This window comes from Lutra lutra, chromosome 13, assembly GCF_902655055.1.
Source record: "Lutra lutra chromosome 13, mLutLut1.2, whole genome shotgun sequence".
In the NCBI taxonomy this organism is placed as follows: Eukaryota; Metazoa; Chordata; class Mammalia; order Carnivora; family Mustelidae; genus Lutra; species Lutra lutra.
The window spans coordinates 57,153,305-57,172,660 of record NC_062290.1 but is presented as its reverse complement, the minus strand read 5'-3'; the positions used below and the strand labels follow the sequence as shown (position 1 = coordinate 57,172,660).

Here is a 19,356-nt window from a genome sequence, read left to right as displayed (position 1 = left end):
TCCATTTTGTCCCTGACATAAGTGACTCCATTTTAGTTTGGTCTTACAATGGGTTTGGGGGAGTAAGACCATAGGGTTAAAGTGTTTAGCTTCATCATATCATATCCAAGGTACATACTATGAACGTGACTTATCCCTATTGATGTTTACCTGATCACACCTGGTGAGGTAGCATTTGTTAGGTTTTTCCATTATAAAGTTATTCCTCACCTCAGTTCACTCCTCTTTTCCCTAATGTATCCTTGAGAAGGAGTCTTATTCATCTTGATGTCATTGGCATAAAGGCATGGTCTGGCACAGGGTAGACATTCGGTAAGTGTTTGTTGAACTGAACTGGGTCTCTATTATTTTGTGAGTCTCACAAAGGTCCTGCCAGAGAATTTTCTCTGTTTTATCAATAGGAAAATAAAAATTTGAGAATTTGAGTAACTTGCCCAAAGTCCACCACCAAACTGGTCAAGTTTGGAATTTGAATTCAGTCTCTCTGAATGCAAAGCCTGTTGTCTTTCCCCACACCACTCTGGCTTCACAGAGGGTTGTGTTTACCTTGCCTATTTCCCCTAAGTACTTGTAATGCAAAGAGTATCCACAAATAATGGGGTTAGTTCTTTGTTTATATTGAAATTTAATTCATCTTTTCAATTTAAAGCCCTACTTCAGAAGTCTCAGCCTCAAATTTGGCAGACCTCTGTGCCATGTATTGCTCAACCTAATTCCAATAGAATATCTTCTTTTTAATTTCCTACAGAGTGGTGGAGGGTGGGTTGCAGCAGGGCAGGGCCTTCCTGGGAAAATGGGTACCATTAGGACGCTATTACGATAGTATGAGACTGGCTACATAATTTGTGAGGCTCAGTACAAAATGAAAACATAGGGCCCCTTATTAAAAAATTATTAATAGTTTTAAGATAGCAACAGCAGAGCATTAAACCAAGCACGGGGCCTTTCTAAGTGTGAGACCCTGAGTGACTATACACGTCACATACCCATGAACCTGGCTGGGCTGTAGTAGAAGTAGTTGATAAGGAGAGCCAATATTAAAGCAGTGGAAGTGAGACTGGAGAAGAGAGGGTGGTAACACCAGACCTTATAGAGGTGAACTTATAAGAATAGATTGATGATCAGATATGATAGGTGAGTGGGCAGATAAAATATGGAAGGTAAAGTTTCTGATTAGTGATGCCATCTACTGACACAGGAAATCAGGAGACCTGGTTAGCTCTGAGGGGAAAATGGGAAGTTCAGTTTTAAACATATTACCCCTCACATGTAGTCAGGAGGTACTTGGATATACAAGTATCCACAGAGAAAGAGTTGGAGGATATGCCCTAATCTGATAGTACTGCTTACTTATTTCTGAGGTTAGGGACTTTAACTTTTTATGGAGAGTATTGATGTATTTCTTAGGTAATTGAGAAATAATATTTGTATGATGAAAAGCAAATTATGAAGTATTATTGTGTTTATAAGAGAAAATCAATCTGGAAGTAAAAGTTTGCAAAAGTTTGTAGTAAAAAGAAAAGTACTTATGATAGATTTGTAATCACATATTTTCTGTTGCCAATACCACAGTACATGATTCAAAACAGGATCTTAGTTTACTGTCTTAATTTTTTTGTGTACCCACAATCTATTGGTTGTTCTACAGAGTGTATAATTTTACAAACTTATATATATATATTTTTAAAGATTTTATTTATTTGACAGAGAGAGATCACAAGTAGGCAGAGAGGCAGGCAGAGAGAGAGAGAGAGAGAGAGAGAGAGAGAGGGAAGCAGGCTCCCTGCTGAGCAGAGAGCCAGATGCGGGACTCGATCCCGGGACCCTGAGATCATGACCTGAGCCGAAGGCAGCGGCTTAACCCACTGAGCCACCCAGGCGCCCTACAAACTTATATTTAAAAATTTTTTTAAAATAAAAGCTTACATTAGATTTTATTTTTATATCCTATCTATGTTTTTTGATAACTGGCATGTGATCATTTTTTAAAAGATTTTATTTACTTATTTGAGAGACAGAGATCACAAGTAGGCAGAGAGGCAGGCCGAGAGAAAGAGGGGAACCAGGCTCCCCGTGGAGCAGAGAACCCTATGCAGGGCTAGATCCCAGGACCCTGGGATCATGACCCTAGCTGAAGGCAGAGGCTTTAACCCACTGAGCCACCCAGGTGCCCTGGCATGTGATCATTTTTATATTTTAGTATATATTTTATACTTTCTTCTATTTCCTGTGTACTTTTTCTTGGGGAGGTGACAGGGCCGTAGGGATAGCCTAAAGTTGGAAGTCAGGTTTAAGTTCTGGCTCTGGATTTTACTGACCATGTGATGTCAGGAGAATTACTAAACTTCTCTGAGCATAGTTTCCTTGTTGGTAAAATGGAGATGAAATTAACTTTACTGGAGATATGATAATTAAATAAGATAATTAAATAACAAAATTCTTTGTAAGTTCTAAATTTTGTGAATCCATATCCTTTAGCTTTACACCCAGGGCTCTTCTTGGTGAGCCTCCCCCCTCCTTCCCAGCTTTATATCCAATAGTCTACTTTCTCAAAGTTGTTTTCTCATCATCCCCTGAACATGCCTTATACTTTTCTGCTTTCTTAATTTTGCTCTAATTCCTTTATTCCTTTATTTGTTAAAGATATTATTTATTTATTTGTCAGAGAAAGAGAGTGAGCACAAGCAGGGGGAGTGGCAGGCAGAGGGAGAGGAAGAAGCAGGCTCCCCGCTGAGCAAGGAGCCTGATCTGGGACTACATTCCAGGATACTGGGATCAGGACCCGAACTGAAGGCACATGCTTAAAAGCTTAGCCTACTGAGCCACCCAGGCATCCCTCTAATTCCTTTATTTAATCAACAAATGTTTATTGAGCATTTTACTTCCCTCAAGGCTTCGTTTTAATGTCACCTTCTCAGTGAGTCCTACAGTGTCTACCCTATTCAAAATTGCAATCTGCCCTTCCTTCTCCGCACTCCCAAACCCCCTTTACTGGCTTTACTTTTTCTTGTTTCCATTGTACTCCTGGTAAAACACAGTATTTACCTATTGTCTCTTCTCTCTGTACCCCTTTCCCAGTTGAACTAAAATTTCATTTGGGTAGGAATCTTTGTTTTATGATATATCCCGGGCATCTGGAACACTGCCTGGCACAGAGCATTTACTCAATAAATATTTACTGAATCAATGAATGAATATGCATTGTGCCAGACATTAAGCCAGGTGCTGAATATCTAAAGCTGTGAAAAAGCAGAGGTATGCCTGCCCTTGTGGAGCGTCCACCTTAGCGCTACGGTGGCATTTCTGTGTCTGCCCTCCTCCAGGAAGCGTCAGTGTGACTAATTGCTGAGTTCAGAGTAGCCTATGGTCTTAGCAGTGAGAAATTTTCTGGTAATTTTACTTTTGAGGTTTTTAAAAACCTGTAATAGATGGGACGCCTGGGTGGCTCAGTTGGTTAAGCAGCTGCCTTCGGCTCAGGTCATGATCCCAGCGTCCTGGGATCGAGTCCCACATCGGGCTCCTTGCTCGTCAGGGAGCCTGCTTCTCCCTCTGCCTCTGCCTGCCATTCTGTCTGCCTGTGCTCGCTCTCTCTCCCTCTCTCTCTCTGACAAATAAATAAATAAAATCTTTAAAACAAAAACAAAAACAAAACAAAAAAAACCTGTAATAGAAAAGAAGATGGGCAAAAAGAGTAATGCATTCTCTTTAGTCCCTCTAAGTTAAAAGTCAGTAATTTTCCCCAATGCAAAGACAGAATAGTATCCCCTTTAAAGTGCCAGGCCTTGTAGGTAATTGAAAGAGATCATGAGTCTGTCTGGTTTACCTTTTCTTTTTGGTCTCTTTTTCTAAAATGAAGGATGATGGTTGTAATTTTTCACACTGCTGAAGAATGAAAGGATAGAAACATGTTTATAGCTTTTTTTTTAAAATTGTGGAATACTTCATCCGTATGATCCTGACATTTCTTTTTTGAGGTCTTCTGTATGCAGTGGTCAATATGAGTTTTTATATTGACAGACCTCCTTTTTTTTTTTTTAAGAAAAGAAAAAAGAGAGCTCAAACTGAGTATATTTAACAATAATCTGCTGATCCAGCACACTTAAAACAATGTGTCAGCAACTATTCTTTTTCTCACCCTGTTCTCACACAGGCAGCCACACAATCCAGGGAAAGTACAAAGCCAGGGGTCTACATGCAAAATGGAACGAAGAATTAAGGAAGAATACTGCTGCACAGGTATACAACTGAACTAAATGATTCTTAATATCTCCAATTCTTAATATCCAAACTGAGACTCTTGATCTTGGTCATTTTAACTCCTAAATCTTGTTTGTCCTCCTTTATTTGCCAGTTGATGACATTGTGTGTGTGTGTGTGTGTGTGTGTGTGTGTGTGTGTGTGTATGGTAAACATTTGAATCCATCACCTGCCTTTGTAATAAAATAATTTTCAATTTTATTTTGATATTCCATCTGAATTTCCTTTTCTGCACATAAATTCTGATGTAGATATGAATTTTTTGTCCCCTTAATCTTTTTGTCAGAAAAAAAAACCTAATAAAACTTGTGGAAGTAGCCTCAGTTTGTTGTGAACAATTTCTTTTTTTTTTTTTTAAAGATTTTATTTATTTATTTATTTGTCAGAGAGAGAGAGAGGAAGAGAGAGCAAGCACAGGCAGACAGAATGGCAGGCAGAGGCAGAGGGAGAAGCAGGCTCCCTGATGAGCAAGGAGCCCGATGTGGGACTCGATCCCAGGACGCTGGGATCATGACCTGAGCCAAAGGCAGCTGCTTAACCAACTGAGCCACCCAGGCATCCCTGTTGTGAACAATTTCTATAGTATCCCATGAAACCATGAAACGACATAAAAATCTACTCTGTGAGATATTTTTTTTAAGTCTTGTACTTGGCAGCAACTTAATTTTGTTTAATGGTTGTCACATTGTCAATAAACTAACATCCTTAACAAAACAAAGAACAAAGAAAAGACTCAATTCAAACAAGCATGATCCTTATGCAAGGTCTTCTCTCATGTTCTTAAGAGAATTATAAGCCCTCTCATGTTCCCACATCATGCTGTGGACCCATCTCTAACATAGCATATATGTATATGTGTATAGTGTATTATAAACATGGATGGTAATATCTTCATCTGGAAGAGTTCATAGCCATTTTTAAGGATACAAGAAGAACCCCAAAACAACAAAAATCACACACACACACACACACACACACACACACACACACACACACACACGATGCCATATATTAAAAGTGCAGAGAATGAAGAAATAAATACATGGATAGAGACAAAACATAATGAGGGACAAAGCTAAAAATGCATGTAGGAATGACCTTCACATTTTGCTACAGCTGGGCCATGAATTTATCTCTAAACTGACAGTCTCATTGGTCCCACAATTCATGGTGTCCATTGTGAAAAAACAAACCCATTACTCTGCAAAAGTAAAACTGTTCCCTGAACAGAGATCAGATTGGACTGTTTCCAGGGGCTGCTCTTAAGAGAACAGTGTGTTACATCAGGAGCAGTGTCCTTGACAGCATCATTGACAGGGTGGCCAGTTCACAAGGATGCCTCTTACAGCTGGATGGCAGCACATCCAAAACAGATGCAGTGGGTTACTGAGCTGGGGTGGGTGCTGTCTCAGTGATCATGGCTTCACAATGTTTTATTTCCTGCACCTAGCACAGTTACTGGCATATAGAAGGGGGCCAAAAGTATTTGTTGAGTGAATGTCAAATGGAGAAGACCCAGTCTGAAGACTCTCTAGAAAGGTCCCTCTAATTTCCAAGACCTAAAATCCTGCTCCCCAGCTCTGTACCCCTTTTGTATCTATCTAGCAATAGAGTTATGAAGTAATTCTTCTACTTTTGGGTTAAACTGCCATTTTAGTATTTTTAAAGAAGATTTTATTTATTTATTTTAGAGAGAGACAGCACAAGCCGGAAAGGCAAAGGGAGAGAGAGAATCTCAAGCAGACTCCACGCTGCATGCAGAGCCTGACCTGGGGCTCCATCCCAGAACTCTGAGATCATGATCTGCGCTGAAACCAAGAGTCAGACACTTAACAGATTATACCACCCAGGTGCTCTGCCATTTCAGTATTTTAACATTAAATTTCCTATGTTTTCTCCAAGTATGGGAGTGAGGCCAGAGGCATTTTATGTGTGTGTATACACACTTGCTGGTGGTGGTAGTGGTAGTGTTGGGTTAGGAAAGTACTATACTCATCAAACTGGGAGGTCAGTTTGCAGGTGACCTTGAGAGTGCTACTGGCTTAAATCTAGACTCCAACATCCAGACTTTCCTTTAAGGAGAGGTAGGGCTTGTGATGATGCCAGGGTGCACCTTGCCATTGGTTTCTGTGCTGAGCCTCAGGAAGACCCAGTCATAGGTTCAGAAGCATGGGCATTAAAAGAGACGCAGTGCTGACCTAGCAGGCAGTGTCTCAGGGCTCTTTATAGCCCCTAGGCCGAATGGGGTTGAGCTGAGCTCACAGGTTGGTGTTTAGTCATTTTAGCTGGCAGAGTTGGAGGTTTGGGGGTAGGGCCTGGCATAAGGGTCTTCCTGGAGGATGTCACCACCTCTCATTCCTGATGTCACTGACCTTGTAAAGGTATTTCAGAGCAAGAACTTAGTCTCTGTGTGCAGCTTTCTATCTACAGAGTCACAGCAATGTCTTTATCACAATTTTCCTCTTCATTTTCTGATATGTCACCTTACCTTATTCTTGTTTCAACAGCAATGGCTCTGCCAGACTTAGGACAGGAATCTGGGAGAGAGAATGTAGTAGCTAAATCACTTAAATATATGTAGTCGGAGTAGTAGAATGTAGTTGCTATGTCACTTAAGTATATGTTGGTGGTGGCAGAGCTCCAAAAAAAGGGTCACTACTCTGATTAAAATCCTTCAATGATTTCCCATTTCACCTAGATAGCCACGTGACTTCTTCTTTTAAGTCTGTGCTCAAAAAAGGCCTTTCATAATACACAAAATACCCTCATCACTTTCTATACTGCTTTCTCTTTATGGCATTTATCCTCACATGACCTGTATACTTCTTTATGATCTGCCCCTCCCCTTACTAGATTGTAAGCTCTTTACAAGCAGGAACTTTTTGTTCGCTGTGGTAGCCATAGTACCTAAAACAATGTCAGACAAGTTGAAGGTGCTCAGAAATACTTGTTGAATGAATGAATAAATGTACCAGCCAATGGAGAGCTAGGACTTCTCTGCTTTCATCTGGCTGGAGGCCAAGACACTGGAAAATGTGGGATGCATGTGTCTGCGTGGGTTCCTACAGCCACCGTCCCTCTTACTAGTGGGAAGAGCTGATTTTGACAATGCCAAGAGCTCAGGTCCTTCTGTTCTGGGAGTTACGGTTAACCATCTGTCATTATGAGGTTGAGGGCCTGGATAGTAGAGGATTCATATGGTTTGGGAATGGCAGCAAGGGCAGCCCCACCATCTTTAAGTTTTCTGGAGTAGTTTTTACTCTACTAGTTTTCAAGAACCTTGACTGAAGGGGTTCAAGAAATTGAAACAGAACCCCTTTGTTTGGGTATGTTGATAGGCAAGGGGAGAGTGGTAGATGAGATTAGGTCTTCTGTAAAAAGAAGACAGAACAGTGAGTTTGGTCTTAATTGGATGAGCAATGGAGGCCCATGAAGGATTTAATCAGGGGAGTTACATGGTCAGATTTGTGTTTTGAAATATATTCTATAGATGCATTGTGAATGTATTAGAAGGGCAAGAGTGAATCTGGGAGAAAAGAACATTCCAGAAAATAGCATGAATGTCAGGAATGCATTTGAGTACCGCAGTTGGGCCAGGGCTTAGCTCATCCCATATAACTACTACTAGATTCTAGAACTGGCATTTTACTCTGCTTGCTTTATTTCATTTTTCTTCATCTATCTATTCATCTACTTTTTAGATGCAATTAAATAAAGTGCAGATATCAGTACATTTTGCGTTTCACCATTTCAGCTTGCATCTAATTAACTGGAGTTCAATATTTGTTTAAAGTTTTTAAGGTAAAGTTTAGATAGAAAAAAATGAATGCACAAGTTTTAACTGTACCATTTTGATGAGTTTTGACAAACACATCTATCATATATCACTCAAACCCTTATCAAGATACAGAATATCACCATCACCAAGAAAGTTCTTTCAAGTGCATTTTTCAGTCAATCCCTGGTTCTGCTTTTAGAGAGGCAAGTACTGTTATGATTTTTTTTTCCACTGTAGATTTTAGGTTAGTTTTTCTTGTTCTAGAAAGTAACATAAATGGTATCAGAATGAATGCTTTTGAGTAGGATTCTTTTAATCAGCATGGTGTAAGTTGTATTTTTTTAAATAACACTTAAATCACCATGTAACATACCTTTGTGTGTTATTGTCAGCTTTCCTCCCACTAGACTGAAAAGGGGTATTTATTTTGTTCATTTCTGTATTCCTCATAACTGAAACTGTACCTACTAATAGCAGGTACTCAAAAATATTAAGTAAGTGGAGAAAAGGAGAGACAGTCATCTATCTCAATACTGGGGAAGAGGGAGTTAAGGGTAAGCAGTTCAGTATTGCTAGTCCAAGGCTGGGAATGAAGAGATGGTGGGTGACAAGGCAGAACAAGTGAAAACTTGCTGTGACCTTCTTAATCTGTTTATAAGAAATTTTTTTTAAATATTTTTTTTAAAAGATTTTATTTATTTGACACACAGAGAGAGATCACAAGCAGGCAGAGAGGCAGGCAGAGAGAAGGGGTAAACAGGCTCCCTCCTGAGCAGAGAGCCTGATGCGGGGCTCGATCCCAGGACCCCAAGATCACGACCTGAGCCGAAGGCAGAGGCTCAACCCACTGAGCCACTCAGGGGTAAGCAGGCTCCCTGCTGAGCAGAGAGCCTGATGCAGGGCTCGATCCCAGTACCCCGAGATCACGACCTGAGCCGAAGGCAGAGGCTCAATCCACTGAGCCACTCAGGCACCCGTTTATATAAGAAATTTAAGGAGAGACCAACACATCTATGATTTACGCAAATTAGAATTGCTGAATTGAAATAAAAGTTCTAACATAAACCATCAGTGGTATGAATGTCACTATTTGGGATTTTGGTGACTATTTCCTGAACTCTTAGAAACTTGAGGGAGTTAAGCCCTGAAATTAGCCCATAGTAGGAAGTTAACCAGTCCCAAAAGCAGGAGTTGGAAACAATAAGGTTTAAATTATAGGTGGAACATCTTAAAGTAAATTATAGGGTATAGTTTATGGATGCATTAGCATGTTTACACTGTGATGTATAGGACAGAACGTCTCTACTGGTCTGCCAGTTATAGGTGGTGACGACCAAGAACTTGAAAAGATTATGCTTAAGAAATTTTAATCAGAAAATATATATTTTATTTCATTATGAAATCCAATGTTAAAAAGGTAATATTTACAGGGCTGCCTGAGTGGTTCAGTTGGTTAAGTGTGTGACTCAGGTCATGACTTCAGGGTTGTGGGATTGAGCCCCGCATCCATCTCTGTGCTCAGTGTGGAGTCTGTGTGAGATTCTCTCTCCCTCTGCCCTTCCCCCTACTTGTATACACATACTCTCTCTCAAATAAATCTTTTTTAAAAAAGAGTAAAAACTATTATTCATAGAGACATGCTCAAGTTTCTAATGAAAAAATTTTAAGATATTTTATTTGAATATTTAGCCAAAATCAGTACTATTTTTCCAAATACTGTTTTTAATTTTTCTTACCATAGTTAATTATAAAGAAAATGTAATAATTTTTTTAAATCTAGTTCCACATAAGTTTACCCCAGTGTTCTGTGAATATGATTTAATCTCTGTGCTTTGACATTAAAAAGTTGGGAAGCAGGAGGAGTTATTAATTTATCTAAAAAGAGAAATAAAATGGTACCTTTAGAAAATAGTCAGAAGGAGTTTATGGGGTTGAATTCTCCCAGAAACAGACACTAAGGCAATGATTTCAGTATGTCATTTAGGAGATGATCCGAAGAAGCTCCTGTAGGGTGTGGAGAAGCAAGGCTGGGGTGGGAAGGAAACCAACGTGTAGGCTACCACTCAGGGCAACCGAGGCTTAGCATTACCAGAGAACCTCTGGGAGACAGTGTGATACATACTTCAAAGTTGTTTCACCCCGAGGTGAGGAAACAAGTTTACTCATCCACTTCTTTACATCATTTCTCAAATGCTCCCAGGCTCATAGATTCCCCTCATTTGTGGTGTGTTTGCACTGGGGAAAGGCTCTTGGGTCCAGAGGAAAACTGCAGGTAGAGTTGTGGGTGTCTACAGTGAGAAGATTTTGTTTTTGTTTTTGTTTTTCTTTTTAAAGATTATTTATTTATTAGTCAGGGAGAGAGAAAGAGAGCACGAAAGCATAAGCAGGGGGAGCAGCAGGCAGAGGGAGAAGCAGGACCCTGGGATCATGAACTGAGCTAAAGGCAACTGCTGAACCAACTGAGCCACCTGAGAAGATTTTGGACATATGAAACATGCAACTAAATTTATAGCTCACTAGGTTTTGTTCCTTTCCCCATTAAGGGATTTTTATTATTTGGCATTCCACCTAGGTCTCCCTACAGAGAAGAATATGTCTTGTCCAGTTGATGCTGCCTCCAAAATATCTTTTGAATTATCTACCTTTTGTCTCTTGTCCAGGCTGCCAACATCCTTTGCACTATATCAGTAGACACCTAACTGCTCTCACCCTTTCTGTTCTTGCCCACCCATCCATTCTTCCTCACAGCAGCCACAGCCTCCAATGAAACAAAAATCAAATAATGTTATTCCCCGGGTTAAATCTTCAGGGCTTTTTCATTGGCTATAAGATGAACCCACATACAGTTCCTAAATGGTTTACTATCTGACCCTTGCTCAGATCTCACCATTTCCTTTCACTGTCGACTTTTCAGCTCCACAGGACTTGTATCATACCTGAAAGAATGTGCTTGAGGTCCACTGTAGGGCTTTTGTGTATTGCTCCTTTTTCAGTGTAGATCATAGATTTGGAATATTTTTCTCCCAAGCCTTCACCTATCTGTTTCCTTTTGAACTTTCTGGGCTTTTAAAATTTTCCTTTCTTACACAGGTCTTTTCTCACAGTCCTCCCAACCTTCCCGTCACCCTATCCACCCTCTGCCCTCCCCCAAAACCCCTAAAAACAAAATGAAATTTCCTAGCTCTACCCTCTCCTAGGATTCTGTACTTTTCCTTCTGAGCTAATCTCTGGACCTAATCACTGCAGTCTCCCCAGGTTGGTCCTCTGGCTCCAACTACTGTTCCCTTAGACTGGGATTCTCAAAGTCTCAAAGAAAGAAGAGCCCTCAGGGACCAGACAGGTTATATAAATTAGTGGGTGGACACAGTAGCCTGGAGAGCACAGGACAGTCACTCACAATGGCTATTTGTTGCCAAAATTTGCTGAATTTATTGATTTTTTTAAAAAGACCAAGAATCCTGATTTTCATATGCGATCTTCTAATTTCCATTGGAATTAAAAAACAATCAAAACCTCCTGAGCAGAATAGCCAAAACAATCTTGTAGAAGGGCAAAGTTTGAAGTCTCATAACTCCTGATTTCAGAAATTATTATGAAGCCACAGTAATCAAAACAGGTGGTAATGGTATAAGGGCAGACATACAGAGTAATGGAATTGAATAGAGAAGCCAGAAATAAACCCTTGCATATATGGTCAAATGATTTTCAACAAAGATTTCAAGACCATGCAATAGGGAAAATACAATGTTTTCAACAGATGGTGTTAGGAAAACTGGATATCCACATGCAAAATGATGACGTAGGACTCTTACCTTACACCATATAAAAAAATGATTAAATGGATTAAAGATCCAAATATAAGACCTAAAACTATAAAACTGGGGAAAAGCTTCTAATGATTTCTTGGAAATGATAGCAAAAGCACAGGCAGCTAAAGTAAAAATAAATCATTGGACAACACCAAAATTAAAAATCTCTGTGCATCAAAGGGCACAATTAATGGAATGAAAAGCCAATCTATGAAATGGGAAAAAATACTTGCAAATTATATATCTGACAATGGATTAATATCTAGAATATAAAAAGAACTTCTACAATGCAACAACAAAATAACTTGATTTAAAAATGGGGGCCCAGAAAGAAAAAAATGGGCAAATGATTTGAACAGACATTTCTCCAAAGAAAATATACAAAATGCCAACAAACATATGAAAAAGTGCTCAACATTACAAATCATTAGAGAAATACAAATCAAGACCTCAATGAGATACCACCTCACACCCATTAGGATGACTGCTGTTAAAAACAACAACAAACCCCAAACCAGAAAATAACAAGTATTATCAAGGATGTAGAGAAATTGGAACCCTTGTGTCCAGTGTAAAATGATGCAGCTGCTATGGAAAACAGCAGGTGGTTCCTCAAATATAAAAATAGAATTATCATATCACCAGTCCCACTTTTGGGAATATATCCAAAAGAATTGAAGACAGGATCTTGAAGGGGTATTTGCACAATAATGTTCATAGCAGCATTATTCATAATAGCAGTAAGATGGGAGCAATCCAAAGATCCACTGACAGACAAATCAATTTTAAACAAAGTATGGTATATACATGCAATAGAGTGTTATTTAACCTTAAAATGAAAGTTTTTGACACATTACAGGTAATGAAATTGGAGGACATTATGCTAAATGAAATAAACCAGTCACAGAAAGACAACTACTACATGATTTCACTTATGTGCAGTATCTAGAGTGGTCAAACTCATGGAAACTGAAAGTAAACTGGTGGTTGTCAGGGGCTGGAGGAAGAGAAAATAGAAAATTAACACATAGTTTCAGTTTTGCAAGATTAAACTTTCTGGAGATAGATACAGTACAATGTGGATATACTTAACATTACGGAGCTGTATACTTAAAAATGGTTTATAAGTTTTATGGGTATTTTGTTACAAATAAACATAATTTGTTTTGAATTTGAAAAAGTAAAAAAAGCCCCCAAAAGCCCTGAGCAGGCCAACAAAACAAATTTATCATGATGTACAGTTTGAAGTCTTTGCCTTCCTAACTTGAATCTCTAACTTGATCATGCATCACAATAACCTGGTGGGCTTATTAAAACAGATTGCTGGGGCACCTGGGTGGCTCAGTTGGTTAAGCAACTGCCTTCAGCCCAGGTCATGATCCTGGAGTCTCAGGATTGAGTCCCACATCAGGCTCCCTGCTGGGGGTCGGGGGGAGTCTGCTTCTCCCTCTGATCTCTTCCATCTCATGGTCTCTCTCTCTCTCTCAAATAAATAAATAAAATCTTTTTTTTTTTTTTAAAGATTTTATTTATTTATTTGACAGAGAAATCACAATTAGGCAGAGAGGCAAGCAGAGAGAGAGGAGGAAGCAGGCTCCCCGCCAAGCAGAGAGCCCGATACGGGGCTCGATCCCAGGACCCTGGGATCATGACCTGAGCCGAAGGCAGAGGCTTTAACCCACTGAGCCACCCAGGCGCCCCTAAATAAATAAAATCTTAAAAAAGAAAAAGAAAAACCAGATTGCTGGGCCACACCCAGCAAAGTTAGAAATTGCATTCCTAATGAGTTCCTAGGTGTTTTGAGGCTACTGCTACTGATCCAAGAATTATATTTTGAGGGCCACATTAGATAACGGCACAAACGACTTTTTATTAATTTCTATGCATCTGTTTGTGATACATTTTTGGTTCTGGGGTCTGTGAAACTCTTAAGTGTTTGTCATGCCTTCATGCCATGTGACCCTGTTTCTCTGGCCAGTAATATGCTATAGACAAAGGGCTAGACCTAGTAGGCTGGGCATGGATACTCTGCACAATTTTGCACAATATATAGTAAATAATCCAAATAGAGTAATCCAATCCAATTTTGAATGCGAGACACACTAAGGCAGGTCAGGTCTTAGCAAAGGCTAAGAGAAGCTTAATTCTAAGGGAACTGGTCAGGTGACCAGAGCCATCTCATTTTACCTTCAGTAGTGTGAATCACATTCCACCACCATGAGGGCTGTGGGGTCGCTAACATGCTTCCTGTGCCCCCCTACTTCCTGGTGTGACCCTATTAAAAACCTGCATCTGCCTCTTTTCTGTGTTTCCTGGAAGATTCTCTCACCCTATTTTGATAGCTCTGGTATCTCTATCATACCGTTAACTGCTTTTCTATGAAAGGAAATAATATTCCGTCTTGATCAAGAAATGTTGACTCCTTAAGGTTCGGTCTTTATTTAGAGAAAAATTATAAACTATTCCTTCACCCAAAGATAGGAATTTTTCTATCTGCCAAAATGCCTTCGAATAACTGCAATACATAACTCTTACGGAACATCCCGGAATGGCTATAAAAATCGGTAAACCCATCTCATCCCAGCAGCCCGCTGCTTCTCTCCTCCCTAACTGCTTGTCAGCCAGTTCGTTTAGTAAAGACAGCATTAAAACAACCTTATCAGGGGGCGCCTGGGTGGCTCAGTGGGTTAAGCCGCTGCCTTCGGCTCAGGTCATGATCTCAGGGTCCTGGGATCGAGCCCCGCATCGGCCTCTCTGCTCGGCAGGGAGCCTGCTTCCTCCTCTCTCTCTGCCTGCCTCTCTGCCTGCTTGTGATCTCTCTCTGTCAAATAAGTGAATAAAATCTTTAAAAAAAAAAACAAAACACCTTATCAGGTTCCTCACGGCAAGCCTCTCCAGACATTTCTCCCTAGAGAAAAGAGAAAGTCGATTACAGTTTCGAAAGAAGGTAGGAAAACAATGCCACAGCAGGTACTTTCTACAGCGGAAAAGATGGCTTTAAAGGTAGCGAGCTTCTACTAACAAAGGGAGTGCTAAGGCACTGCACAGTTGCCTAGAAACGGCCCAGAGAGGATAGTTGCCTGAAGTCTCTCCGGATTCAGACACAGAGGTGTTAGTGAAGAGGCTCTCGTATGGAGAGAAGCAGTGCTCGTCCCCAATGGGATCGTTGCGGGAAACCGCCTTAGGACCGGAGGGACCAATCGGGGCCGACGCTTCCCGATCCGGGCATTGGGAGAGACCCTTTCAGCCAATCTTTGGACGGGTACTGGTGATGTTGCTGGTCGATCGCTGGCTTGCTCGTGACGTCATCACGCAGCGCCGGAAGTGGTGAGGCTTCGAAGAGTGACCTGGGTTTGTCTGTGTCCGCCGTGTCGAGGTAAGGCACTTCTCGGCCTACCTCTGCTTGTCGGGTGGAAAACCGTAGTTGTGGGCCCCGGAGCGGGGCCGTTACTGCCCTTGAATGATGGTCCTTGAATGACGCTTTTATGGCTTTTTTCCGGCCTGGCTTTACAGTCCTTGGGCTCCAGGCGTCTCACTTTGCTCAAGCTCCCATGGGCCGTTTTTCGAAGGCCCTCTCGTTGGTCGCTGTCCCACCTCACGTTCGTTCCCGTGCCCCTCACTCCTCCTCCCGCCCAGCCCCAGGCTTGGCCACAACGCAAGCAGAAAAAAGGTTAGAGACCTGAGTTTTCTGTATAGATGGGTAGTGATGCAAGCTGTTTACAAGGAGATTATAATTTCATTTGGAGAGTAGAATTACATCCACATTTAATTCTCAGGGAACTGTGAAGATAAATTGACCACACCCTATGGCAAGATGTAGAGAAGACAAGATAGTTCAGTGAAGGCCTCCCTGGAAGAGGTGGGACTTGGAAATTGAGGAGGATTTGGGATTCTAGGAAGGGGGAAAGGGTATAACCCAATGCCCTCATATTAAGAATGACTTGGGAGACATGACTCAGTACCTCATAGCTTGAGGGTTGTATTTGCGCATAAAAATAAAGTTATGTGAGTCCGGGGGAAGGGGAGGGTGGGTTAGTTCTATGAAAGGAAGTAGGAGGTGACATAAGTAACCTTTGTGGGGTTAGAGTATGAGGGTCTTCACCTCAAGTCTGAGGAATTTGGGACTTACCAGGCTGGGCAAATTTCTGGGGCTGGGTTGGATATCATGGTAGCCATCAGCCACATGTAGCTATTTAAATATAGGTTTAAAAAAAAATCTAAGAACTTTAGTTCCTCTATTGACCTGGCTACATTTTGGGTGCTTGATAGTCACTTGGTAGCTACGTTATTAGACAATGCAGGTTTACAACACTTCCATTATTGCAAAAAGTTCTACTGGACAGCACAGTTCCATGTTATCAAATTGCTGGGTTTGTGTGGCCTATCAGATCACTTTGGTTCCTTAATATGTAACCAGAATTTTTTCCTGACCAATCCCTGGAACTCTGGAATGAAAAGTAGGGAGTTGGAAAACAGAGAGTTAGGATTTATCCTCATAGATGTGAGGATGGGATTGCCCAAAGAGAGGAGCAAAGGACCACATGGAAGTGGAGCCAAAGCAGGGGAAAGAGAAGGAAGGGACAAGAACCTGAATAGGATTATCATTTGGTGACCTACTTGCAAATATATATTATTCTTGCATGCCAAATATTAAGTTCTGGAGATACATTGGTAAGCAAAAAAAATGGGCTTGCCTTCTTTCATAGTACTTGCAGTTTATGGAGTTTTATTGGATGGACTATTTTAAAGATTCAGGAGCACCTATCATTATGTACTCCCCATATTCTAAAATGCTTCATTCCTAGAAATTGGAACTGGAGGTTAAAATGGGCCAAAATGTTGCTTAAGGTTAGTTGTGTAAGCATTGTGCAGTCACTGCTTTAGCTTCTCAAGAAGTAGTAAATGGGAACATCATAACTTGAGAACTTTGGTGGGAATGAGTGTGTGTATAGGGCAGGAGGGGTAGTTCCTATTAGCCTGCAACAGCCAGCCATGCTCTCAGCTGCCCATCAGATTCCTTCCTGTCCCTGCTCTCAAACTGTGCTCTCTCCACATTTCTTTGGTTATTATGTGAGTAGCCAGTCACCATGACTTATTTCCCAAAGCCTGATGAAGACATACTTCACTTCTCATCCCATTGCTTGCTCATTCATCAGTTTCCAGCAAGTGCAGACAGATGCTCCTCTGAACACATAGCATTTAAAAGTGGGACTTGCCTGTAGTATCATCATCATTTGAGGCTCCAGGTTTAAGATTTTAGGTTTACAGCTGACTTTTCATGCTTCTTGTATCCACTCCTTCACAAAGACCTGCTGAACTTTTGGACCTCACTGTGGTCATTATGTTGACAGCTTTGTGACTCTGACTCTAGGCTTCTCCACTCCAATCTGCCTACGCACAGCTGTTGTTTCACTTCAGTAGGCAGCTCAATAATTTGGCAGTTGTCTCCTTGTTGATAATGTTAAGTCAAAACTTTTCAGCCTGGTGTTTCAATACCTCTGCCATTTTTTGGTGATTCTCTGGGGCAGCTCCTCTGGGTCAACCAACAAGGTCTGCTTTCTACCCCTCACCCATGGCTTATTGCTGAAATCTGTGTTTTCACTTGTGCTTTTTTTCTTTTTTTAAAGTTTTATTCATTTAAGTAACCTCCACACCCAACTTGGGGCATGAACTCATGACCCAGAGATCAAGAGTCACATGCTCTTCCGACTGAGCCAGCCAGGTGTCCCTGGCGCCTGTGCTTTTAAAAATGGAATGTTCCCTCCCACTTATTTTCTTATCAGTCCTCTCCACCTTTTCATTTGGGTGGTTTCCAAACCCTTTGCTGACTGGTGGAATTTTCTGTAACTTTGCACCTCCTCAGCACTCATTTGCTCACTCCTTTGCATTATCCTTTCTTTGCAGATTGTAATGAAATTCTGATTTTTAAAAATCTTGTTCCTTTTTTTCTTCCCTTTGGACACAATGCTTGTCCAGGCCTGATAAGTGCTGCCTTGCCTACAGAGCACATTTCTCAAAGAGAGGGTATTAGAGGCTTGAGCAATATGTTTCTGGAGGCATCCCAAAGATCCTATTCTTGTCCCTGCCCGTAATTCCCTGCTCTCCCTCTCTGGGTGATCTCATGCTCTCTCTTTGCCTCACCTTCTCTGACATATTGATGCCTCTCAAATATATATATATTCAGCCTATTCCTCTCCCTGAGCCTTCTGCCCATATATCCTACCTTGACCTGTGTATCTTAATCTAATTGTGTTTCAATCAGAAATCATCCCTTCTTCATCTGCTATTTAACTTCAAATTATGTTTTCTTGTGTATTTCTCATTGTGGTTAATGGCTATTTCCGAATTAGAAGTCTTGATTTATTTCCGCCTTTACTCCTTTGTCATTCTCCAAATATAGTCGGTAATTAAGTCTACAGTAACAGTTTCTTCTTCTTCCTCTCCATTCCCTTTGCCCTGTCTTTGTTAGGTCTCATCTCTCTCCCAAATTTCTTGTCTCTTTCCCTTCTACTCATACCCTATGTGGCCCTCAAGGTTGTTTTCTTCCTTTCTTTTAGGACTTATTTATTTATTTTAGATAGAGAATGCTCACACGCACATGCAGAGGGGGTGGTGAGCAGGATGGGTGGAATCTTTAAGGGGTGGAATCTTTTTTTTTTTTTTAAGATTTTATTTATTTATTTGACAGAGAGAGATCACAAGTAGACAGGGAGGCAGAGAGAAGGGGGAAGCGGGCTCCCTGCTGAGCAGAGAGCCTGATGCGGGGCTCGATCCCAGGACCCTGAGATCATGACCTGAGCCAAAGGCAGAGGCTTAACCCACTGAGCCACCCAGGCACCCCTTAAGGGGTGGAATCTTAAGCAGATGCCTCACTGAGCACAGAGCCAGACACAGTGCTCCATTTTTGGCCCTGAGATTGTGACCTGAGCTGAAATCCAGAGTCAATGCTTAACCAACTGAGCCACCCAGGTGCCTCTAAAGGTGGTTTTCAAAAGAAAACTGGTTCCTTCACTATTGTAAAGGTTTGTATTGCACAGAGGGGCCACATTCACACTTTAGACATTGTAGGTTTATATATTTTTTATGACAGTCTTCTGGTAGATGGCAGTAAAATTATTATTCTAATACTGGTATGTTACAATGATTAAGGAGGAAAACCTGATACACATAAAGATGCCCTTGGACTGAAGAACATCCTCCATTCCTACGACTTTAATTTTCTGCCAGGCAAACTCTTTCTCACGCTTTAAAACTCAGCATAAATATCCCTTCCTATTAAGCTGTTTTTGATATTCCTTACAAGAGTCAGTTATTCCTTTCCCTGAGCTAATGCCATATTTAATTAATCCCTTATTATGGTGCTTATCACATTATGTTGTAATAATTGATATTTGATTCTATCTGTCCCACTAAACTCCAGGTCCCTTAAGGATAGGAACATTGTTTAATTATTCTTTTATCCTCAGCGTGTAGGCTAATGGTCAGCACATAGAGTATATCAATAAACATAAA

At 40.9% G+C, this 19,356-nt stretch overlaps 1 protein-coding gene across 2 annotated transcripts in view; it reads left to right on the top strand.

The window, feature by feature from the left end:
• APTX (aprataxin) overlaps window positions 1–19,356 on the top strand; it is a 55,446-nt gene that overhangs the window by 7,424 nt on the left and 28,666 nt on the right. The window contains exon 2 of one of the 2 annotated variants that reach the window (XM_047701052.1): window positions 4,151–4,236. The gene's annotated coding sequence lies outside the window, so the exon portion shown is untranslated. Of the gene's footprint in view, window positions 1–4,150; window positions 4,237–15,116; window positions 15,221–19,356 lie in introns of those variants that run through there. The other variant, XM_047701050.1, reaches the window with a different exon arrangement.